Source organism: Tetrao urogallus, assembly GCF_951394365.1.
Source record: "Tetrao urogallus genome assembly, chromosome: 29".
Taxonomy (NCBI): domain Eukaryota; kingdom Metazoa; phylum Chordata; class Aves; order Galliformes; family Phasianidae; genus Tetrao; species Tetrao urogallus.
In genome coordinates, this window is record NC_136842.1 from 537,792 (window position 1) to 562,131 (window position 24,340).

The following is a 24,340-nucleotide window of genomic DNA, read 5'->3' on the forward strand; positions in this document are numbered from 1 at the left end:
CAGCTGAGTACAGGGGGATGATCACCTCCCTGCTCCTGCTGGCCACACTATTTCTAATGCAGGCCAGGAGGCCGCTGGCCCTCTTGGCCACCTGGGCACGCTGCTGGCTCGTGTTCAGCCAAGCACCCCCAGGTCCCTTTCCTCTTCACAGTCATCCAGACACTCAGCCCCAAGCCTGTAACGCTGCATGGGGGTTATTGTGGCCAACGTGCAGGACCCGGCACTCGGCCTTGCTGAACCTCGTTAGGAAGCAGCGGGAGCCTCTCCCCATAGGGCTAAGCGGCCCAGTAGCGCTCTGTCCGTTAGCAGGGCCGTCTCAGCTTCGATCCCACCCCGCGCGCCGCTCCGGCACAGCGCAGCCCGGCCTTTCTGCAGGCCGCCCCAGGACGGGCCGCTCCACCCGATGAGCCCCGCCGCCTCAGCGCAGACACACGGAGCGCTACTCCCAGCCCCCTAACCTCCTTTCCAGGGCGACCCGGCCTCCGCCGCATACCGGAACCGCGCTCCGACGGGCCGAAAGAGAGCGGGGCAGCCGGCAGCTGCACAGAGCGCGGCCCGACCGGCAGCTCGCGTTCGAACTTCGCTGTCGGAACGCTCACTTCCGGTCAGAGGAGAGGATAGACCAATCACCGCAGCGCCGAAACCGGAACGGCTGTTGTCGCGCAGTGCATGATGGGAGGAAGGTAGGAACGGGATGCAGTGCGGTGCCACAGCGGCGCCATGTTGAGTGGGTCTCCGGTCCACTGCCGCGCCGAAGGGAGATGGAACGCGGTGGTGAAACTGAATTTCCGCAGCCTAAAGAGGCCTGGATTGCCGCATAACGCACGTTAATGACGAATCTGTCAGAGCCGTTTTATCACTTCCCCCCAAACGCACTTTGAGTGCTGTAGGAGCATCAGTGGAATTTTGAATAAACTCAGCATATTTTAGCAAAGCTGCAACAGCTGCGTGACAGAACTTTGGGAAAAAAATAATCTTTAACGAATGTTGAATAGTGTTATTTAATTATCATCTGGTAATTAAATTAATCAAACCAAGGGAATCAGCTGCCAGCCAATCAGCTCCCAGCCAAGCAGGTGTGACCAGCCCGAGCTGCTCCTACACTCCAGGGCCCATGGAGTCTCACCAAGGTGTCTCCAAGGACTCCCCTGTTGACCTCCGGCTTCCAGTGCCCCCTGATGTGCCACAGAGGTTTCTCAGGGCCCCACAGTTTGCTCTGCGGATATCCAGACGCCCCAGAGCAATCATGCGTGCTGCAGGGGGACCAAGAGACATCTCAGAGCACCCTAGTGCCTTCTGCATCCTGCTCAGTTTCTTGGTCAGTTCCTTTAGAAAGAAAGCAGGACAGTAGGAATGGATGTGATGTGCTCTCATCGGGAACTGAGCTACTCCAATCCTGAGCTCAGGCAAAGTCTGCTGTCCCAGCCCCCCACATCCACTGTCTCCCCCTCCGTTGCCCAAGGATATTTGGGACCTCCCAGGAACTGGAGGGTGCCGACCGTCTCATGCCTCCTCAGCTCCTATGCAAGACCCTCACACCCTGTGCTGTGAGTGTCACCAACCACCACAGCCAGCTATCTGCAGGCTGAAATTCAAGCTCCAGCACAAGCACCTTCAGAATCAGCATCTCCAGCCCATGGCTTTCACCACCTGGCACATCTCCAAGGCAGTTTCTCCCTCTGGGCAAGTCAGCAGTGCCTCCAAAGAGTTTGCTGTCTCAGTAAGTCTCTGCCCACTGCTTCTTCTGGAAGAAAGCCCTGAGGAAAAGTTTTGCCACAGAGCCCCATAAGACCTCATAGAGCCCCATAGTGGTGGGAGCTCGCAGAGAGCTGTGGTGGGCTGCTGCGGAGCACGGCATCCTGCCCACGGGCACGGAGCAACTCTGCCAGTCTGCGGCTGGCAGAGGGGGGCCATGCGGATGTGCCGCGGCGCTTCCCACTTTGTATCAGCAGGAGCCCCGCAAAGCCCTCGGCCGCGTCAGATTGGAGGCGCGGAGCAACTGGGGAAACGTAGAACGCACCTGCGTGTGCCGAGTGGAAATTCACGGCAATTCGTAAAAGACAGCAGAGATTTTTAGTAGCAATAATGAGAATAAAAGGTCGGTTACTTTCTACCCACGCTGAGGGCGGTTACTGGAGCGGCGCATTGGGGCCGGGCGAGAGTGGAGCTGCGGGGCCGACTGGAGAGAGATGCGCGGGGCCGTGCGACATCATCACACTGCGCCACGAGACGGAAGCGGCCGTGCGGAAGTGGTGCGGCGCCGCGCTGTGACGTCATCACCCTGAGCCGCAAGAAAAGAGGCGGCCTTGCGGAAGTGGTGCGGGGTCGCGCGCTGCTCCAACGCCGCAGGGCAGCTCCGGGCTCCACTTCAGCTTCTACAGATGGGTGTTCGGAGGGGCACTGGGGTGGGGGCCGCTCTGCGTTGGCCCCGTTGGGCCTCTGTGGTGCTCAGGGTCTCTGCTCGGTATGGGGAGGTGCGCTGTGTCGTCCTGCCCCCAATCCAGGGTACATCGCTGCCTCGGTCCCCTCCACGGTTCGGCCATAAACTCCCCCAGTCCCTCTTTCTGTCCCCCAGGGTCACACTCTCCCCCCGATCCCTCCTAACCCTGATCTTTAGAGACCCCCCAACTCCAGTTCCCCCATTCCTTTTCGACCCCCCCCGTCTCTCCACCAGTTCTCCATTTTTACCCCCAGGGTTCCTTCCCCACCCTCACCTCATTCCTTCCCTCCTTATTCCCCCATTCTGATCCTCTTCCCCCCTCCCAATACCCCCCTCAGTTCCTCTTGCGTCAGATCAGATGTCCACAACATAGACACCTCCCTGTGAGGTACCTCACTGCTGCTAATTAGTGAGCCACTAATGCTCACATGTGGAGATTAAGGATAGGAAGGAGCTGTTCAGATGCAAATATCTGGTGAAATGGGGGCTGTTACTCCCAGAGCGTGGAAGGACATTCCATTGTCCAACAACACCTGTACTGACAATAGATGCCCACATCTGGGACAGCTGAAGCTGTCCCTGCTGTTCATTATGAGGGCAGCCTATAAAGGGATTTAGCCGAACAAATGGAGTCGTGTGCCACAGGAGCATGGTTAAGCTTATTTCTTTCTCTTCTGCTTTATCACCTGTATTTTCTAGATCTTCCTTGACTGAAGTGGCTGTTGTGTCATGGACATTCCTGCGTGTCCTCAGCTGTTATCAGCAAGTTTGTCCCAGCTTTTGTGTCTTCTTGCAGGACTTTATTGGATACAGCTAGTGATAGATGGAGATAAAATGAGGGATTCCTTTGCAAACTGTATCCTTAAGTGTCCAGAAGTGAATGAGCCTACGACTCACATGCAGTACACCATGGAAAAGATTCTCTAATTTTGGTCACTTGAGCTATTACAGGATAACATCATTAACTGTTGCGTGGTCTTTGATCAGGCTGCTTACCAACTGCTTGATCAAGGAGAGCAGGCAGAAGTCAGCTCTGGCAAATCAGAAGTCAGCTTTGGCAGCTTGAAAGGCAAATGGGATCCTGGGCTCCATCAGGAGAGGGGTGGTCAGCAGGGACAGGGAGGTGATTGTCCCTCTCTACTCAGCTCTTGTGAGGCCCCATCTGGAGTACTGTGTCCAGGTGTGGAGCCTTCAGTACAAGAAAGACAGAGATTTTGGAAAGGGTCCAGAGGAGGGCGACTAAGATGATCAGGGGGCTGGAGCACCTCCCCTATGAGGACAGGCTGAGGGAGTTGGGCTTGTTCAGCTTGGAGAAGAGAAGGTTGCGGGGTGACCTCGTTGCAGCCTATCAATACCTGAAGGGAACCTACACCCAGGAGGGGAGTAAACTCTTCAAAAGGGCTGACAATAGCAGGACTAGGGGAAATGGATCCAAGTTGAAGGAGGGAAGATTTAGGTTGGATGTTAGGGGGAAGTTCTTTACAAGGAGAGTGGTTAGGCCCTGGAATGGGCTGTCCAGGGAGGTTGTGGATGCCCCGTCCTTGGACGTGTTCAAGGCCAGGTTGGACGAGGTCCTGGGCAACCTGATCTAAATGTGTATGTTTGGTGGCCCTGCTAGGCAGGGGGGTTGGAACTACATGATCCTTGAGGTCCCTTCCAACCCGGGTGATTCTGTGATTCTGTGAAGTCTTTTGTCAGCAATCTGAGGTGTCTGCAGATCAATGAGCAGCTGCCTATGGGAGCTGCAATTGCCCTGGCATTCTCTGGCCGAGCAGAACAACAGGCCACCGAGTTCAGCCAACTTCTTCAACAGCTGCTGGGGGGAAACACAAGTGATGCTCAGCTGGGTCTCACACTGGCCAACAGGGAGCTGGTCAGGGCTGTGATAGTCAGGGCAACTTTGGCTGCTTTCACCTGACATGGACCTGATACTCACAGAGTAGGGCAGAGTGAAGGCTCCAGCTGATAGAGTTTCCTTACAAGTAAAGGAGTAGACAGGGGTGGCGCGGGCCTACTGTTGTGTTAATAAGCACAGGAGCAGAGAGGGCTGATGTATCTCACGGCTTCTTTGCCTCTGTTTTCACCAGCAACGCTTCCCTGGCTTTCATGCCTGAAGGCAGGATTCCAGAGCACAACTACCAAATGGTGGGAGAACTCCTCGACAGCATCCCTGCCAAGAAGGTCTTGGGCTTCCCTGGGAGACAAAAAGCTTTACCTATGTCAGCAGTGTGTGCTGGTAGCCCAGAAAGCCAACAGTATTGTGGACTGCAACAAAAGAGCAGTGGGCAGCAGGGCAAGGGAGGCGGTCGTCCTTCTCTACTCTGCCTTCATGAGGCCCCAACTAAAGTACTGTGAATCCTCTTGTGGTGTCCTGGCCCATCTCGTGGCTTGGAAGATCATGGTGATCTTACTTCTGTCTCGTCAGCTGATGGCAGGTCACAGGAATGCTGGCGGGTTGGGTAGTGGGTGGTTGCTGAGATGATGGATCTCTGCTGAATGAGGCATCTGGAGGTGGGGGCTCTGGGGCCGGGCCGCTCCGCACCAGGGCCGGGCCAGGTTTTCATTTCTTTATGTACTGCTGTGTTGCTGCAGCTGCCCTTCTGTATTGTTATTGCTTTTTTTGTTCGTGAATATTAAAACGTGTTATCTCTGTGTTGGTTGTCATCCTGCTCTCTTTTCTCTGTTTTGCAGGTCAGCTCACGCTGGAAGTTGGTGGTGTCACTGTATGAATGAAGGTCAGTTCAGGAGTAGCTGCTGATGGAAGGAATGAAGTCCACGTTAACGAGCTGAAGCATCTCCTGGTAAGGTGTCAGAGCCGGCAGTAACCATGTTTGTCCTTGTGAAAAGCAGAGGGCTGGCTCATCCAAGTGCTTGCTGATTGATGTGTGAGAGCATCTGCCTTCTCCAACTGAACAATAAGAAAGCTGGATATGCTGAACCATTACAGCTCATGCAGAAGTTGTGAAAATGCTCTGAAATGTTTCCTTTAGTGATAAGCTGTGTTTTGGCACTGTGATGGTCCTGTCTCTGATCTGGAGCACTGCATCTCTTGCAAGGCTTGTGTGCGTGTTTCCATGAACCTTCCTTTCTTTCACACTTCAGAAGAAGTGCTGAGTGCTTTTGGGGGAATCATGCAGGAGGCTGTCAGAAAGCCAGCTGTGATTTTCCTCACATGAAGGGACACAATGGGAATGGACGTCATTGCCACCAAGCAGAAGTGAGCTGCTTATGTTGTGAAAGATATAATCTAGATTACTGATTATGAGCTGTTGCAGTGCGATAGGGGACGTGAAGTAACTGTTTGTTTGGGAGTTCAGGGAAAAGCCATGAGAAGTGAAATGGCAGTTTCTGTTTTGGCTGTCAAAATGGTGGAGCTTTCCTGGAGTGAAAGGTGTGGGCTTTGTGTAGGCAGGCCCCGGGTTTATTTCTATAAGCAGGCCCCCTCTCAGATTGGTTTTTGCTGCTTGCTGTGGCTACCTGCCTGCTCCCTGTGCTTGCTGCATCTGATACCAGTGGATGTGGCCAGGCTCCCCAGGGCTGTGGGCCTGGTCCTGAACTGCTGCTGCTTAAAGACCATCTGTGTTTGGGTTGTCCTTCCTGGAGCATTAAGTTGGACTTGGTGATCCTTGTGGATCCCTTACAACTTGGGACATTCTGTGATTATATTATCTTGGTGGTTTGCCTGGAAAATACCATGTTTTTTATCCCCTCATGTTTTTATCCCCTCATGTTTTCATGGCATTTAAACTTATAGTTTCACTTCTAAATGTGAGAGCGGAGTTGGATAAGGGGAGGGTAAGTTGCTTCTTTACTTGCTGTTCTCCCAGGTGGGTCTGTGTGTTTAGTGCCCAAGTTGTGGTAGCTCTGAACTGGGAATGTTCCCAATGGTCATAAAAAGACTCTGCTGCCAGCACAGAATTTTTCCACAGGACTGCCTGCTGGATTAAGCTCTGTAGATTGATTGTCTGCTATTTGAGATGGTATGTTCTGTTTATTTTTTTCAAGACATCAGGTTTGAGGTCACTGAGATGTACGGATTAATCAATTATTTGCATCGTGTTTGAGCTTGAAGCAGTTGAATCGTCCCACACAGCACTGTTAAATCAAACCTTATAATCGCTTTGGGATCGTAGCTCTGCGCTGGACTGTGCCACTGAAACGTGTTGGCGTTTGATGCTCTCGGTGGATTTTATGTTTTAAGCGAGCATTGGGAAGCAGTGAAGTTGAGCAGAGGAGCCTTAGTGGTGTGGTTGTATCAGGTGTGCCTGATTTCATGATGACAGGTGGCCTTTTAGTCGAGTTCAGGCTCTGAGCCCTCAAAGCAGTAATGGAACAAGTTCTGTGTGATACCAAGGCTAATCCAGAAAGGTTTGATGAAGCTGTCCCAGAAGAGTTACCGATCCTTAGTAGCCTTGCTGGTGTGTGATGTAATTACTGAGACGTTCCTTCCTCTGTGTTGATGAAGCAGATGCTGTTACGTAAGGGCATTAAGGCATTGGACCTTAGCTTCAAGCACAGTGAAGGCAGTTGGAAGGCAGGAAGGTGACGAGTTAGAATCATAGTGTGAGCCCAAATTCAGCAAACATTATTGCTAAACAGGGGCCTCGGGTATGTTTTAAGTTTTTCTGATTCCTATGAGACTTGAACGTCTGTTTACAGGTTTGCAGTGTAGGTGCCTAGGAGCCATGTTTTTCCTAGGGAGAGCGGTGTGCTTGCGTACCTTGTGTGCTCTTCAGCAAGGGCATGGTAAAAAGCAGTCCTGGATGTTGTGTGAGGAGCAGGGAGAGAGAGGAGCCCAGTCAGTGATGGCAGTCCTGAGCCAACGGGTTTGTGTGCCTCTGTCTAGAGCAGACGTTTGGAAATTCTCAGATTAGCTTTGATAAGCCTCTGAGCTTCTGAGTGCTTTTCATGACCAGTTCAGACCTCTCAAAAGCTTGAGGTTTGTCCATCACTAATTTTCAAATGAAGTTCATGGGGGGAAAAAAAATTCTTAAAAACAGAAACAATAATGAATATGCTAGTAGTGTCGCTGTCATGGAGGAGCACAAAGTAGTAGCCAAGCGATAGGAGAAATAAGGAAGAATGTCCTTTGTTTCTTTTCTCTAGGATCTCCAAGAACTGTTGATAAATGTGAAAATACGTGATGTACACATAAAAAAAAAAAAGATAGTTCTAACAGTTGGGAAAAATAATGTGAGGTACCCAAGTTTTACCGCAGGTCAAAAAGCTTTGGAACTCTCCCAGAGTAGAGAACAGTTTCTGTGATTTTTTTCATTTTGCTGAGCAGTTGAAAGCATCAGAGAGGACTTGCTGGCATGTGGATGGAGAGAGAGTGTTGAGAGGAAGAGGAAGCCAAGTTGTTAAGATCTGTGAAGAAGGAAGGAATTCATTACTGTTTGCATTGGTATGTCATAGAATCATAAGGTAGGAAACGACCTACAAGACCATCTGGTCCACCCGTCCTCCCATCACCATTGCCACCACAGGCACTAAAGCACGTAAATGATTTGGATTGAAGTCCAAAAACCTACCCAAGTATATTACAGCAATCATGGAATTGCTATTTCAAAGAGTTTTTCAAAGCTCTTCAAATGGAAAGGCTAAAGGAAATGGAGCTTTGGAGAAGTAAACAGTGCGTATTAAGAACAAAAGCATCTAGAAATCTTAAAGAGGACTAACTGATGAAAACTGACTCCAGTGATGTTGGCGTATAGCTTTCTTCATGAGGGTACTCAGGAATTCTTTTGATAGTGAATGATGCAATCCCAACACCAGGCGCACACTCAGCTTGGAAATGCATGCACGTGGTGTGTGCTTGGCCAGCTGCTTTGACTCCATCACATTGCATCATCGTGTCTTGATCTCTTTGGTCCCTCTGTCGAAGGCTTTGCTCAATGTAGACTCGTTGCAGGTGCTGAATCTGTTATTTTGATCCACGTGAGATTGATTCAGAGATTAAACAGAAAATAAGGTAGGTTTCTGCCACACTAATTCAAGAGTCTTAGGAGCATGATCTTGCTTAGGAAGGGTATCTGCCGCAGTGCCAACTGTTATCGCCCCACAGCCTTTGTGGGACTCAGACTTGTAGAATGAGCTCCTTGAAGAGAGGGGCTCCCGAGGTGTTAATCCACGTAAACTTCAGAGTGCCAGGTTGTGTGGTGGCATTTACAGGACAGAACCCGCAGAGAATATGCCTCTGTTGCCACTGTGCTGTGATGGCACAGCACCTGCTGTACGTGGGGTCAGTGGGCCTGCAGGCACAGCAGGGTGGGAGCTGAGCCGGCCACAGCCTGGCATCGGCCGTGCAGGGTGCCCTGCCTGCTGCTGGGCTCAGTGCTGCCCTGTGCTGGTGAGGCTGCTTGGGGTGGGTGTGGGGCAGCACTTAAGGCAGCTTCCTGCTGGCAGGACCCCGAGCAGCAGCAGGTTACTGGTGAGAGCAGGGGTGTGGGGGGAGAGCGCATTGCGCTTGCTGGTACTGCCTCAGAGCAGTGTTGTTACCTTTAAATGTTTCTGTCTGCTGTAGGACTCGTGTCATTGTCACATCCCACTCTAGAGCGCTCTGTCACTACCTGTGGGAGTACAGGCTAAGAGTACGAGCTTGTGGGATTCCATTTTATCTTTGCTATCCACAGGAAACAGTGGGTGGCTTCAAAAATAGTTAGAATTGTCTCTGCTAAGATGAAGTTTTGCTGCATGTAAGGCAGAACCCTGAGCTCTTGGTATTTTACAGCTGATACAACCAGACTTTCCGATCTACCGAAGCAGTAGGCTTAGGAACACAGAATAAGTCTCAGCTGCAGTAGATGATCGTGTAGCTTGAGAAAGGCTGACCCTGGAGCTCAGGTAGTTCAGATCTTGGTACCTTTTGGTCTTCTGAAGCGTGAATAACTCAGCTGATGTACTTTTCCTTGTACTCTTGCCTCTTCATTGCTGACGGATAATTTCAGTAGTTTTTGCTGGCCGGTTGCTGGTTAGCAGACAGGCTTTTGTACTTCTCTTCGTAAGGCAGGTGGATGCAAAGACTAAAAGGCAGAGTGATTTTAGAAATCGTGAATGTTCTGCTTCCAAGTGATTTTTCTCCCATTTTTTGATTCAAACATGAGGAACTTATGATTATTTTTATTTTTCGTAATGCCAGGCATTGTGTTCAACTTAAAAAATGAACACCTTAAGCGTAGCTTTGTTTACGTTTTGGTAACTGCTGAGGCTTTGGCTGACAACAGCTTTCAGCTGTGTCTGAACTCGAGTGGATTTGTCTCATGCTCTTAATATGTCAGTATTTCTCTTCCAGACCTGTGAATCAATTATTTCTCTGCTATCTCTCTTTTCTGGTTGCTGGAGAGAAGAGTTGCTATGTTACATGCTGATTTGTAAGATCAAGCTTGGTGATTTTCAGTAATGCAGGATTTTCTTGCTTTTCTTTAAGTGAAATAAGTGGTAACTTGTCATCTTGTGACATTTCTTTTCCTTTTCCTGTGCGTAATGCAAAGGGATGGGGTTGGAGGTCCTGCTGGTTCAGGTGGCATCCCAGATTTTCCTACACAGCTTAAAACACATAACAGGAAATTCTGAAATATGGTAAAATCTTGATTTCCGGTGTTTTGGTATATGTGTTAAAGTCAGTGTGGTTCCAGTTCAGATAGCATCGCCTCGCATACGTTTGTTGTCTCGTAGTAAAAAATTTTTCTAATACTTTGGCTACGTACGTGTCCACCCATAGTTTGCATATTGTCGTCTTATGGTGAGGTTTGCCTGTTAAGCAGAAAGACAAAGTGAGCTTAGATTGCAGAAGCAGAGAAGCAAAGAAGCTCAGAGGCTCACCACAGACCACAGTACAGAGCAGTAGAGTTTTACTTCAAAGCTGTAGTGTTGTGGGTCTTATGTGGGATGAGATACGGGTGTGAATGTTACAGACAAGTGTTTTTCTGGGTACATGGGTTACCTGCTGCCATGCAAGGCAGCTCTTCTTTTCTCTGCCTCTGCTTTTATTGTCCATACCTATCTGCATCACCAAACCTCTAACAGATTTTGTTTCTAAAATTGTATGGCTAGAAGAAGGGCTGATCTCAGCCTTCATATTGGCATCGGATGGACATTGGCAGTGTATGGGAGTTTGCATAAATTATTAGCATCTTACCAAAACCAAGGAACAGGGAAAAAAAAAAGCCTGAAGGAATGATTATAGCTGAGCCAGGAGGGAACGTTACCTTCAGTTTGTGAGTCTGTCCTTTGTCCCCATTCTGCTCAGCACTGACTGGATGGGGTTAGCATTGACCGCTGGTGAAAGCGCTCTGCTACCTGTCTCACGGTGCTTCGGTCTTTGTTGCTGCGTTATGAGTGAACTGCTCCTGCTGACGTGTTTTCTCACACCTCGGTTGTTATCTGAGCAGTGGTAGCCCTCGCAAGCTGTGCAGTCAGTGCCTGCTTGCTGCAGGTGCTGCATAGGAAGGATGCCAGGGGGCTTGCAGATAGTGTCTGCACTATTCTGGCTAACTGTAGAAGAAACCATTTTTTTCCTTGATAAGATCCTTGCAAACACAGTATGGAAGCTTGTGTCCAAATGTCTTTTTGCAGTAGGTGCAATGAGCTTATCTGTTTTTCAGGAAGATAATGAGACAGTGAGGAAAAGTGCTGACTCAGGCTTCACCTCATTGCTGTGTTACCCACTCACAGGTATCATGTCTTTGTAACTGTGTAACACAGTGAGTCCTGTACCAGCACTGCTGTCATAGGCCAACAAGGGCCTGTGATGCCAGGGTGAAGGCTGATACTGCAGATGACTTCCAGTCACTGGAATACGTGGAGTTCTTGGACATGGGGCTGTGCTCCTTTATTTTTCTTTTTTGTTTCCTTCTTGTTGCAGGGAGACAGCTGTCCCTTCTGCCCCTGTGGAATGAAAGGTTCTGCAGCTGTGGAAGGAGGATCGCTGCGTCAGGAGAGGCTGCATGTTCAGACACATGGAAATTGGTGTGTTTGCTTACAGATGTGTTCTCAATCCACAAATCCACTGAATTGCTGTAGGAGGCTAAGTGTGCTTTTAAGGCTAGATTCATTTGCTTTGAAAAGATATGGTTTTGATGACAGGGAAGACAAGTGAATGCTGCCAGAGATGTGTGTTGATCAGACAGGAAATAGTGGGTGTTGGCCTCCTGTGAGCTGGGCTTGATACTGATCCACCAGGACTCTTCTGTCCTGGATTTCTGCAGAGAACGTTGTTCTGGCTGCTTGTAGTTTTGAAGTGTGGGGAAGGAAAGAGTGGTTATGAATTGAGAACCTCAAGATAATATGGGATAGGTATAACTAAGGCAGTTAAAGACAACGTTTCCCTCTGAAGAATCCAAGTGCTTTGCACCGTGTATTAGTTCAGCTCCCCCAGACTAATGTTTGAGTGTGCCTGTCTTCTCCAACTGAATGATGAGAAAGCAAAATATATTAATTAGCTACAGCTAGTGCAGACTTTGTGAATATGCCCTCAAATTCTTTCCTTTACTGATAAAGGATCCTCTGCAGTAATGTTTCAGCACTATGATAGTCCTGTCTCTGGCGTGACCTGGAGACGTGTGTCCCTGTATCAACCTTAGGTGCCTATTTCCAATAAGATCATGGTTGTCTCAACTAAGCATCTCCCAAGAGCTGCTCATGGAGTACTACTTTCTTACAGTATGAAGATGATGCAATTGGCCTTCCACTGAAGAACAGAACTGCTGAAATGCAGGGGAAGAAAACAGTCTGAAAAATGAGCCAAGTGAGAGGTAGAGATAGACAACAGGATTGGATGCAGAGCTTTTCAGTTCAGGTTTTCTGTATGTTCTCTTTGCATGTTGATTAAGGTCGTAAACACTGGGATTTACAGTTAAAGATAGTTGTATTATTGCATTTCCACTATTTTACCACTACGTGAAGCAAGTGCTTTGGCTTCCTCCAGAGAGATGCTTTGCTCTGACTGGCAGCCGCAGGCTCCTTCTGGGCTGGCAACCCTGCAGTTGCATCTGTGCTGGAGGAAGCAGCATGCCCAGTAGCTCCCCTTTCCTCCTCCCAGGCACGGATGCTAAGATTCTGGCCTGCTCCAGACTCGGTGGGTGTCTGTGCTTTGCCCTGACGGTGCATTCTTTTTCCTTGGTTTCCTGGGCTGAAATCTGGGGCAGTGGGGTGAGATCCGGATCACAGGGGTGTTTTCTGCGGCTCTGGGCTGAGATGTGGGATCACAGAGGTGAGATGTGGGGCGCTGGGGTCAGCTGGAGCATCAGAGCAGGGGGAGCTGCTGCCTTACCTGCCATGACAGCTGGAGAGTGGCCGCTGGGGGAGCCCCTCCCCCCACGGGGGTTCCGTGACCGTTGGGCTCAGCCCCTTTCCCCCCGGCTTGCCATGCTTTGCCTTTTCGTACCCAGATATCCTTCCCATGCCAGTGGTTTCCCATCCCACCGATCAGTGACCGTATGGATGGGCATTTTGCAGCCAAGTGCCCTTCCTTCCCAAGGGTCTGCCCGTCCCAGTGGGGATTTGCCATCCCTGCAGTGCATTCTCACCTCAGAGATGGTTTCCCCTCCGTCAGGATATCCGTCCAAGCGATTGCCAGTCGTCACCACCCAAAACCGTGTTTATCCAGCCTGTGGCTAAGGACTTAAACAGCCTGCATTAATTACCAGTTCTGGAAAGCGGATGCAGCCGTGGTGGGCCAGTTAGACAGGTGGCAATGAAAAGGAGTGATTTCGGTGGGACAGCCCTGATTGAGCTGAGAACAGTGCAGGAATGATCAAGGCCCGTGCAGCGTATGCCGTTACTGTGAACTGGTCCTGTGTGCCTCCAGAACGTCACTAACTTCGAATCGTGGACTTTTTCTCCTCGTTCTGGCTATGTTTTGGGGCATTGCTAGCAAGGACAGAGCAGACAGCGTTGTCTTTTCTGCTCTTCCCTCTTCTGAGCTTCCCTTTTCTGCTGTCTTCCTTACCTGCTCTTCAGCTCTTCTCCATTTTTCTCTTTCTTTCTGCTCATCTGCAGTTCTTTCTTCCTTGTATCCCGACTCCTCTCCTGCATCTGTGCTCCTCCTCAGCTTTTCTTTCTTACCCGTATCCTTTCTTCTCCTGTTGCTCTCCTCATCCACTCTTCTGACTTAGCTGTGTCCTCCTTGCACATCTTATGCTCTCCTGTTCTTCTGTTCTGACCGCTATGTGCTCTTCTACTTTGCTGGTCTTTTCCTTCTCTGCTCTCCTGTGCTTTCTTTTTCATTTCTGCAGTTCTCCCTGGCCTGTGTCCTCTCTGCCCATCTTCTGTACTTCTGCCATACCCGTGATCTCTCTTCTTCTCTTCAGCTGCTCTCCACTTCTGCTTTTCTGTCTTACCTGTGTTGGCTTACCTCCCTTTCTGCTCTTTTCCTCGTCTGCACGTCGTTCTTACCTTCATCCTCTCTTTTATGCTTCTGCTCTCCTCCTCTTCTGCTCATCTCCTCATTGCTTTGCTGTCTTGCCTGTATCCAACAGTTTTCTCTGTTGCACTTTTCATCTCCTGCACTTGTTTCTTACCTGTATCCTTTCTTTTTCTTCTCTTCTGCTCTTCTTTATTTCTGCCTTGACTGTATGTGCTCTTCCCCTCTTCTGCTCTTTTAGAGCTCTTGTCAGCATTCGGTCATTGCCCCCCAACTCTGTGTCGGACTTTATTTTGGGGTGGAGGAAGGCACGTAGGGCCTAGATTTGTGCACGAAAAGCTATTGTGCTGTGCCCAGGAGGTGATGAAAAAGAGCCCTGAGGAGCCAGGAGCACAAAGGCAGCATGTTTCTGTGAAGGCCGCAGCGTAAGCACATGTGAACCTTGAAGGGCTGCTTTGTACCTCTCCAGGAACTGCTTTTGAGTGGGAAATTTTCTGGAGTTGTTTCCAGTTGTTGCTCGGAGGAGCTGAGGCCTTTCTCCTTGTATCTTTGCAGGAAAGGGAGCGTCTGTGGTGAGATGCTCAGGTGAAATTGCCTTCCCTGCACCAGCAGCCTGTTTGTGTCCACGTGATGCATGGTGAGGAGAAGCCTGCAGTTCTGTGAGCAAGCCTGGCAAATGGAATAATGGTTGTGGCCTTCTTGGCAAGTGTGTGAGGAGGGGTCTTTGGACAGGCTGCTCTTTGGTTGGTTAGTTGTTTTTTGCAGGGAAATGCCATTTCAGTCGTTAGTTGTGACGGTTGGTTGGTGCTTGTTTGAAAAATACTTGTAGTCTAGACAAGCAGTGCTTTCGCACCAAAAAAGCGAGAAATCTCCTATGCATCCAGTGTTCTCCATGAGCTTTCCATTTAGAGACATTTAGTGCCTCTAAATGCCTCTAGCAATGGTGGGGGGATAAATGGGGAAGAGATGAGGTGCCATTTGTGTGCATGCTCTGTGCATGGAGCAGGCGTCATCTACTGCGAGCTGGGAGCCCTGCAGAGCATGCTGGATTTGTTTTCTTGTTGGAGCGCAAAGCTTTTGTAGGTGCTGTGTGCATTGTAAGTAACTGAACTGTGCTGAGACAACCAGTGTCCTAGAGAGAGCCCCGCTGCAGCCTTTTTGTTTGGGCGTTTTTATTCCCTCTGCGGATTAAAAGGGACTTGAAAAACTCACAAGTACAACTTGCTACTGCTCCAGCCTGTCAAGTGGAGGTGATGACTTTCCTGCCATTAGGGCAGGGAGGAAAGTAGCAAAGAAATTCATCTGCCAGTGTGAAGAAGCAGGACCGGAAGATGGTAACAGGCACGGTAGGCCAGTGAGCAAGATGTTAGAATCCTAGAATCCGCAAGGTTGGAAAAGACCTCTGAGATCATCAGTCCACCCATGCACCGATCAGCAATAGTTCTCACTAATCCATGCCCCTCGACACAGCATCTGAACGTCCCTCGAGCACCTCCAGGGTCAGTGACTGCACCACCTCCCTGGGCAGCCCTTTGCAGCACCGACCACTCTTCTGGAACAGCAGTATTTCCGAACATCCGGCCCGAATCTCTCCCGGCACAAATTGAGTGCTCTTCCTTCCCAAGGGTCTGCCCGTCCCAGTGGATGAGAGAGAGCCCCAAGGTCCTTAGTTTAATTAGGGCCTTTTTTCTCCATCTCTCAGTTGTTTTTTCCTTCTTCTTTTCTCCCTGTTAGTGTGACATATCTGGCCCATCAGGTAATTCAGCAGGGAGTGGTGTCTTCTTGCGAAGCTGTGGCAGGTGGGTGCATGCGCTTCACTGCTGGTATGACAAAGCTGAAGATGCCTGAGGTGTTTGAGAGCTTTGAGATGGAGAGTTCTTGACTAAGGAAGAGCCCTTTGGTCCTTGCCCCCTTGGGAGAGGGTGGGATTGCTGAAGGGAGAGAGAGATCTTTGAGTGATCTGAGGGGTCTAGGAAGGGAGCTGACAGGTTTAGGGTTCCTTTGCCGTGCTCTGCACAGGCTGTGACAGTGCTGGGATTTGTTTTTGAGTCACTCTGAAGACAAAATCAGACAGGGTTTTTTGTGCAGCCTGAAACCCTGCAACTCTGCCGTAGGGGCTGCAGCCCAGGGTAGGTGCCCTGTATCCACAATTGCTGACCACACTCTTCCCTTCTCCACAGTGTCCACGGCCATCCCCTGAAGCTCCAGTCATGAAGACCCTGTACATCATGTCTGATGGCCATCTGTCTGCGCTACCCATGGCTGTGATGGGTGCAGCTACCTCATGTCCCTTCAAACTGCCAGGCATCCAAGCTTCTCCTCCACCAGCTCTCCACTGACTCCAACACCTTTGCCACCTCCCGTGTCGTGTGGTGGAAATGCATGGTGCTGGGGCGGGCCCAAACTCCCACCCTGACAGCAGGCATGTTTCCAAAAACTCTGCTCACTTCCTCATCCTGCTGGCTCGTGAGAAGATCCTGTTGTCAGCTCTGTCAACCAGCACAGCAGAGGTGGGATTGTTATGGGCAGCTGGAAAACAGCAGGGGAATAACCATTTCCCCCTTTGGCTGTTATTTGTTGAGAAATGCTGCCTGGTGAGTGTTGAGTCAGGGCCTGAACCACTGATGGAGCATCTGGGGAAAGGACCCAGTCAGCCCTGGGAGCACAGGTGAGGGCAGTTCAGTTGCATGATGAAATGAGGGGAGCCTGGCTGCACCTCTCCTAGACCTCACTGAAGGGCTGACTGTGCAGTGGGCAAGGAACAGCAGAAATGGTCCTTCAGAGCTGATTTACCCCCTGCGCCTGCTGTGTTTCTTTTCACTATTTGTGGATGAGCAAGTGTCCCTTTAGAGATGAGCATCTCTTTGCTCCTTCCATTTTACAGCTCATAGCAGGGTGCCCAGGACACCCCACAGTTGTGGGGAGCAGCTGGTACAAGAGAAGTAAGTCCTGAGGCTGCAGCAAAAATTTTGGGTCATTTGCAGTGGCTCAGTGGGAGCTTGCAGAGGCAAAAAGCAGCTGGAGATGTGCTCTGCAATTCTGTGCTGGTTTGCAGATTCCTCAGGAGTGGTCCTGGGTCATCTGGCTTCCACCAAAAGTGCTCCTCTTCTCTCCACAGATCACATCCCAGGTGCTGTCTGTCTGTCTGTGGTAGATTCCAGAGCAAGGAGGCCTCTCCGTGCCATCGCTGCACATTGATTTCAGCCTGTGGCACCCACACTGGGACACATGGATGCTCCAGGAAACAGCTGTGAACTCTGGGGCTGGAATAAAGATGCCAAAAACAATGTAGAAAAAAAAACAGACGTAAGTCTCAGTTTGTGCAGGGAACTCTTAGGAAACACACCTGCTAAGGTGAAGCTGTTTTTCCCCTGCAACCTAGCCCTAACTCCAGGAATCAAGCATACCCCACACACCACCAGCTGGGACCATCCAGTGAGGTTTGTTTTGGGTGCTGCTCTCCAGCACCCATTTCAAAGCAGCCAGTGTGCTTCCCATGGATGCTCGCTGCTGTCCTGAGCCCTTTGTAACCTCAGTAGCCCCTGCTGTAAGGCAGTATACTTCAGAACTAAAATGGCATGGTTTTGTAGGAGGGAGCAGGGGCTTTGTACCAGGGAGCTGCAGGACATCCTGGGCACAGCATGGCAAGATGGGAACATCCACTGTGTATTTGCATTGGCTCCACAAAACTGCACGGGGACACAGCATCTCTAGCAAGAAAACCTCTGCAGCTCATTCTGCTCCCTTATCTTTTTAAAACATGACATGGTCCAGCTCATTTTGGCCATGGGACACAGCAGCTCTGACAGCATCCCAGTGCTGCGGCATCCCGCTGCCTGCCTCTCTGAGGGGCCAGGGCTGATCCAGAGCAAGGCAGCAGCTTGGTGCTGCAGTGGGAAGCGGAGGTGTGTGGAGTGCTGTAGGTGTGCTGGCTGTGCCACGTCGCTGTGGGGTAGAGCTGGTGCTGCAGTGAGCCCTTGTGGGATGTTGGTGGTGCCTGCGGTTGGAGGGCTGCGCAAGCTGGCTATTACAGGGCTGGGGAAAACAGGGATAACAAAGGGGATAATGGAGAGAGATGGCTTTGGTGGGGCTGCCTGGTTTTTTAGGTGCTCTGGAGGGTTGCTGAAGTTAATCAGGAAATGTAGCATCTCTCCCTTGTAAATGTTTGGGGCTGAGGCACTGGGGTGAGAGTGGAATGGCATAGCTGGGTCTGGAAATGATGGCTTTGTGTTTGGCCAATCCTTGGTGGCCCCTGGGTGAGCCAATGCCCTTGCCCCTGCCTTCAGTTTCACAGACAAAGGGGGAAACAGCCTGCAGGCCCAAGGCTGCCTTATCCTGGTTCCACTTGGCTGTGGGTCGTGTGGGGCTCTGTGTCAGTGGGCTGAAGCTGGCTCCAGGGAGCACCCAGCAGGCTTTGGCAGCAGCAGAGGTGGCTGGCTGCAGGCTCTCTCTGCTCCACACTTTGGTTCGCAGGTCTTGGGCTGCTCCCAGTTGTCCTCCATTGTTCTCCGGTTGTGGTTCCATGAAATCCTTCAAGTTGGAGAAGTATCCCCCAAAGGGGTGGCAGCTGATGTGTTTCAGCACCTTATTGCAGTATGTATGAAAGAAGCCAGTGAAGACAGCGGGTGCAGCCTCAGCTCTTGGGTAAGGCTGTCTGACTGTCTTCCCAGGGGAGCACTGCGATGGGTCCTGCCTCCCAGGGGGGTTGGCTGCCAGCCGGCTGGGCTCTGGGTTGGGGTGAGTGCTGCTCGCCGCCCCATTGCCCTCCAGGCAGTGCTGTTAGTGGCAGGACTCTGCCTCACTCACCTGGGCCATCAACTTCTTCTTGGCCAGCAGAGAGGTGATGGGATGGTTGCCTTTGGAGTAAAAGCTGGAAAAGAGGCATTTGCAGGCTTCAGTGTGGGCACAGCAAGTGCCGGGACACCCCAGAGGGGCTGTGCCAGGGCCGTGGGGCTGGCACATTGCTCCACTGGCCAGCCTTGCTTGTGGGCCTCTGTTTGGTCTTCCTGGGTGAGGGATGCAGCCATCAGGAGGTACCCGGAGGGGCAGATCTGTCCAATACATCTTTGAAATGGGGAAGAAGAGTATACATATCTGAGAATACCTCATGGTGTAAAAATGTCAGCACTGATGGATATCTGTGATGGAAACTTGTGTGGGAGCAATAATTCAGTAATAAAATAGGTCAAATCCTTACGCTGAAGGGGGTACCTTACAAGAACCATTTTGTGATTTTGTTTGACAGTTTGCTCTGCATGATGTGGATGGTGGAGCTGTGATGATGTAATCCATTTCCAGTTGTGAACAAGATTGCTCAAAGAGCTGCTGCAGTACAATGCGTATTGGCTGACTTTAAGCTGAAACGTAATTGCCACTGAATATCAATGTGTGCGGGAGGATTTTGTTTTTAATTCTGTGATTTCATCCTTGCCCTATTAGCAGCTCTGAAGAGGCCCTTGTTTTCCCAAACCCTGCTTTGCTGCTAATTGAGGCTGATGGCAAGTGCTGTGCTTTGGGCCCTTTGCTTTTAGTTTCTGTGGCCTGTGTACCTTGGAGGCTGCTTTCTTTCACTTTTTTTTTTTCGTTTGTTTGCTAGTCACCTTTTCGGTAGATAAGATTTCTTAGGGATGTTCTTGCTTTCCTGTGGTGGCTGTATGTAGGTGCTGGACCAGGGGAGGTTACCAGAAAAGGGAAGGATTTGCTGCACTAATTGAATTGTAGCCCTTTTAGACAGATGGAAGTTAAGGTGCTGATACTGCGCTGTGTAGCTAGAGAACTTCCTCATGAATAATATGGGACCTGATCCCCAGTTCCCAGTTTGAGCTTCTCCATCTGTTTCTCCCATATTGGAGCAGACCTGTATCTTGGAGGCAAGATCTGGGCAGTGAAAAGCTCAGGGGATGTTGACTGGCCACGTTAGTATATGAAATGTTCAGGCATGGAAGGGAACAGCCAGTTTACAGCTGAGGAATGGTTTGCCTTTCCTCTTAAATTCTTGCACCTGGTTTCTGTGAGCACTGTTACCCACTGCTTGCAGTGAGACTCAGCACTGGGTTTGGGGGACCTGGTGCTTAGCGAGGTGTAACTGCAGCTCTGCACTGGAGCAAACTGCACCCCAGCAGTATCACAGGAGCTGGAACATCTGGTGCGTGCTAGGTTTTAAACTGGACATGCTTTAATGGTACGGGACTTGTGGGCTGCCACTCGTTACCTTGGGAAGCTTCTGTAAGACTGTTTAAAGATGTTAGGACTGCCAGGTGGCCTGCATGCCCTTCTGTCAGCGATGACTATTCTCAAGGCATATGTATAGGTGGAGTTATACATGCCTTGTTCTCTGTCAGGTTTGTTTTTTAAGTGAAGAGACAAAAAATAAATCGGGCATTTTTAGCTTGGATCAGTTCCCTAATGCGGTGCAGTGCGTGGTCTCATACTGAGAAGGTGATGGCTGAGCAAGGCTGGGGACTTCTGGAGCTCCTTAAGAGGGCAAGGTGCATGCTGACTTGTGCTCCTGGCTGGAGCTAGCAGGTCTGTAAATGGCTGTGCTGAGGGGTCAGGCCTTGCAGAGAGCTGGGGCCAGCAGCTGGGAGACAACGGCTTCACAGCCAGCCCTCCTGCAGATCACCATGACTTGCGTTGGGCTGCAGCCTTGCATCATGCCTCGGGTTAAGCAGGGGGCTGGAGGCAGGTGATGTTACTGGGTGGGAACCACTAAACCGACAATCTTCGACGTTCCTGTGCCTTGTACAGGCTGTGGGAACTGGAGTTTATTTGTTTTAGAGTGAGTTCAAACTTCTGCAGTGTCCAGTCTCCAGTGGTTCGGTCTGACCACTCTTAAGTCAGTGGGAGTCTTCCTGGTAGTTTGGTTATTTGGTTATTTGGTTATAACTGCTCCACGAGAACCTTCCCTAAATAAAAGTATTTAGCTGTGGAAACATTTGACTGTAGGCCAGCAGGCAGAACAAGTGTGTGCAGAGGGGTTTGTGGAAGCACCTTGCCCGTTAAGGAGCCTCTCTCTGTGCTGTGACTGCTTCAATACCATGATAAAAAATAATATAAAGGATTGTAATAGTCTATTAACGAACAAGTTCATTAGTTAAGTGTTGTCTTAAGGGGAGCAGTTGGAGTCCATCTAACAAAAGTTGGCTGGAGGTGTGTCCTGTGGCTATGGCAAACTTTGCTTTATAATAGCACGTACTTTTCAGTAGCTGCTTGCCACGCTGTGATGTGGTTGAAGCGGGAGAAACAGAGCACTGGTCATTTCCCAGCAGATAGCGATAAGTTTCCACTCAGTCACAATGTTCCATGGTCTGACAGGTTTATAATTATCATCCTAAGATTGATGTCTCTGAGGGGACTGTAAAGATGGGCAGCATTAAGAAATCAGTAATCATTCTGTCCTGAAATGCAGTTTCTGTACAGCATTATAAACGCACATCAAAGATTTGATTCTAGGCTTGTCATCCCTCTCCATCCTTTCCTCTTCCCTGAACTCCCAGGTTCAACGTCCTTCGCTGTGTCAGAAAAGGGACTGTATGTGGTAGGACATTTGTTTCCTGATGGAAAAGCAGGGATGGTAATGCCAGCACCATTTGAGCGGCTGTTAAGCTTGTTGTGTGATCTTTCCTTTCCCCACAGTGCTGTTTTGATCTTGGGAAAGTTGTTGCAGCCCCCATTCTGAAGGGTCAGGCTGCCTTAGGACTAATGAATGACTAGGGCCATTAGCGACTCAGACATCAACATGATGGAGAGACAAATGGCATATGCATACACACAGGTATCCATTTTTGATAGCCCCAGAAGATGGCAAGCAGAAACTCCCTAAGCAAGTGCAATAGGAGCACTAGTAAGCTAAACCAGAATCTCTCTAAGCAAGCACAATATTACTTACTGACCTTGAGAGAGGGATGAAATTCTGGGAAGGAGTCTGCCTGCAGTGCTTTCAAAACATATCAGCAGGGCATTCCCTGCTTCAAAGTGCATCTTTCCTCTCTCCTCCACTGCAGCCTCCCTCCTGCTTCTACTCTCTTCAGAGTCTGCAGCATTTTTTTCTACCTGCGTGCTGTATCCGTGCGGCCAACACATGGTACAGAGCCCAAGTGGAACACCTGCTTGCAAAACAAATCCTTGTAAAACAAGATACGTTAGCAAGGTTTCTCCCTAATTAAAAAAATCAATAAAATAAGATGAAAGGAACATATATTTGCATCTACAGCCTTTAAAACTGTCAGAATACTTTGTTCCATCCCAGGATCATTCTCCTGTTGGGCCTTTAGACTCTTTCCAAATTCATATATTTTCAAATTGTAATCTTCAAAAGCTGACACCATTTTCTTGCAAAGCATTAAGCATGGGGCCATGCTATTTGTCTGCACTGCACTACACCCTCCCTGTGCCCCTTGGCCAGGCTGGGCTGCTCCAGGAGGCAGATGATGTGGCAGGGTGAGCAGGTGGAAGTGTGAGCTGAGCTGGGCTGCGTGTGTCCTGTGGGTTTCAGGTAGGACAAGCCTAGAATCTTAGTAGAACTGGTTTTTAGCCTTACCAAATAAAAACCAAACCAAACAAAAGAAAAGAACAATTTGTTATGTTATGTTTATGGTAGTTATAAAAAGTTAAAAGCCTTGTGATACAGAAATGCACAACATACTGTGAACAGGAAAAGAATGAGATACAGTTCAATCAGAGAAGGACATTAAAATAGCAGAAATAGTGAAAGAAACCACCTCCTTCCCTACCTTCCTCTATAGAAAAATTAGACTGCCTTGAGGAAGGTACAAAACAGATAATCTTGCTCCTTACAACTTTTAGTAACAAATAGTGCAATTTGCAGTTGCCTTTTCATACTTCTCCAATTTACATGCAGCCCTAGCATACTGCTGACTGTCATGCCCTGACACACATAACAGATACTGCTCTAATCCAGTTCAGGATATGCAAAAAATGGCAGAGCTCACAGCCCTTAAATTAAGAAGAAATCACTCACCCCTTCCTGAGGGCCAATACTCACCCACACTCTCTGGAAGGCATTCTGCAGGTAGAGGTGGCTGCCAGCCCTTAAACGTGGCCAGGACCCCCCCCCCGCCCCCCAAAACAAAAAAAAGAGTTCACAGCCCTGAAATAAAGAAGGGACCACTCATTCCATTTCAAAGACAAACACTCACCCCACACAATAAAGAAAATAACCACCAGGTACAGATGCTGCCCTCATGGCTGCCAGACCTTAAAACCTTAAATGTGGTCAGAATCCCCCCCAAAAAGGAGAGAGATCACAGCCCCAAAATACATTAAAAAAATCACTCACCCCAATTCCAAGGACTAGAGCTCATCCCACACTCCTAAGGAAGCAGTCTTCAAGTAAAGATGTTGCCCTTACGACTGCTAGCCCTTCAACGTGGACAGGATATCCCTCCCAAAAAAGTGCATTGCTGCCCTGAGATAAGGAAGTAATCCCTCACCCCATTCCAAGGACCAATACTCACTCACGCTCCAAAGAAAACAGCCTCCAGGTTGTTTTCACCCCTCCATGCCCTTCAACATGGTCAGGATCTCCCCCTCCTCAAAAAACAAACGAACAAAAAAAAAAAAACACCTCACAAACAGGGAGATGGAGATGGTCTTCCTCACTAGTGCTCCATCTCCACTCCCACCCCCACGTCCCCATGCCCACCTCTGTGTCCCCTTTCCCTCCATCCCATCCCCAGTGCCCCTACAGTCACCTCCCCAGTGTCCCCAAACCCACACCGTGACCTCATGCCCTCCTCCCAGTGTTATCCACCCACCCCCCACATCCCCATGGTCCTTTCTGTGCCCCCAATGTCCCCACGCCTTCCTCGCCATCCCTAGTGCCCCCCCGTCCACACTATCCCCATGTCCACTCCCAATATCCCCATGGTCCTCTTTGTGTTCCCAATGTCCCCACACCCCCCTTCCTGTCCCCATTGCCCCCTGCCCACCCCCACCCCTCAAGGGCAGGGGGGTCTGGCAGGGAGTACATCTTCAGGGCAGAGAATGATTCCCATCCTGAGACACGCTGCACCCTCATCATCGTCACTGACTGCGATGCCACCCACAGCAGCACCGTGCGCACAGTTGAGGAGTGTGGCATCATGTGCTACATCATTGGGGTGCAGCCCACACTGCACCATGGGGCCATGCAGGGACCACTGTGTCTTGAGAGACTGCCATCCAGGAGCATTAAAGAGGTTTAAATCCCTTAATGTTCAGTGCTTTAAAAACTATTTTATGATAAGGCAATTAAAAATGACCTGCTGCAGAAAGTAACAGGATCCCAGAGTGTGTTACAGGTATGGCTCAGCAGAAAATGAGCACTATGTCCAATTTCCCCCCTTGGCCTCTGCTTATCTCATAAAAACTGTCACTTTCAAAAAATAAAGGAAGCAACCCAGATCTCTGCTGGGTTGAAGGATGATGTTTTGTTGCAGGGTGGAAAGTTGCAAGTTCTGAGAAAACAATGACTGTTTAAAGGGGTCCGTTCATGGTGCAGGAAATCTAATTTCTGGAGCTGTGTGTGCATGTGTGTT

The 24,340-nt window shown here is 49.8% G+C and overlaps 1 pseudogene across 1 annotated transcript; it reads right to left on the reverse strand.

The window, feature by feature from the left end:
- Positions 1-626: 626 nt before the first annotated feature.
- Positions 627-18,829, reverse strand: LOC306956409 (AT-rich interactive domain-containing protein 5A-like; annotated as a pseudogene). Its single transcript has 2 exons — positions 17,643-18,829; positions 627-805 (listed from the first exon to the last, which is right to left on the reverse strand). The product of its transcript is annotated as an AT-rich interactive domain-containing protein 5A-like (transcript).
- Positions 18,830-24,340: the final 5,511 nt, after the last annotated feature.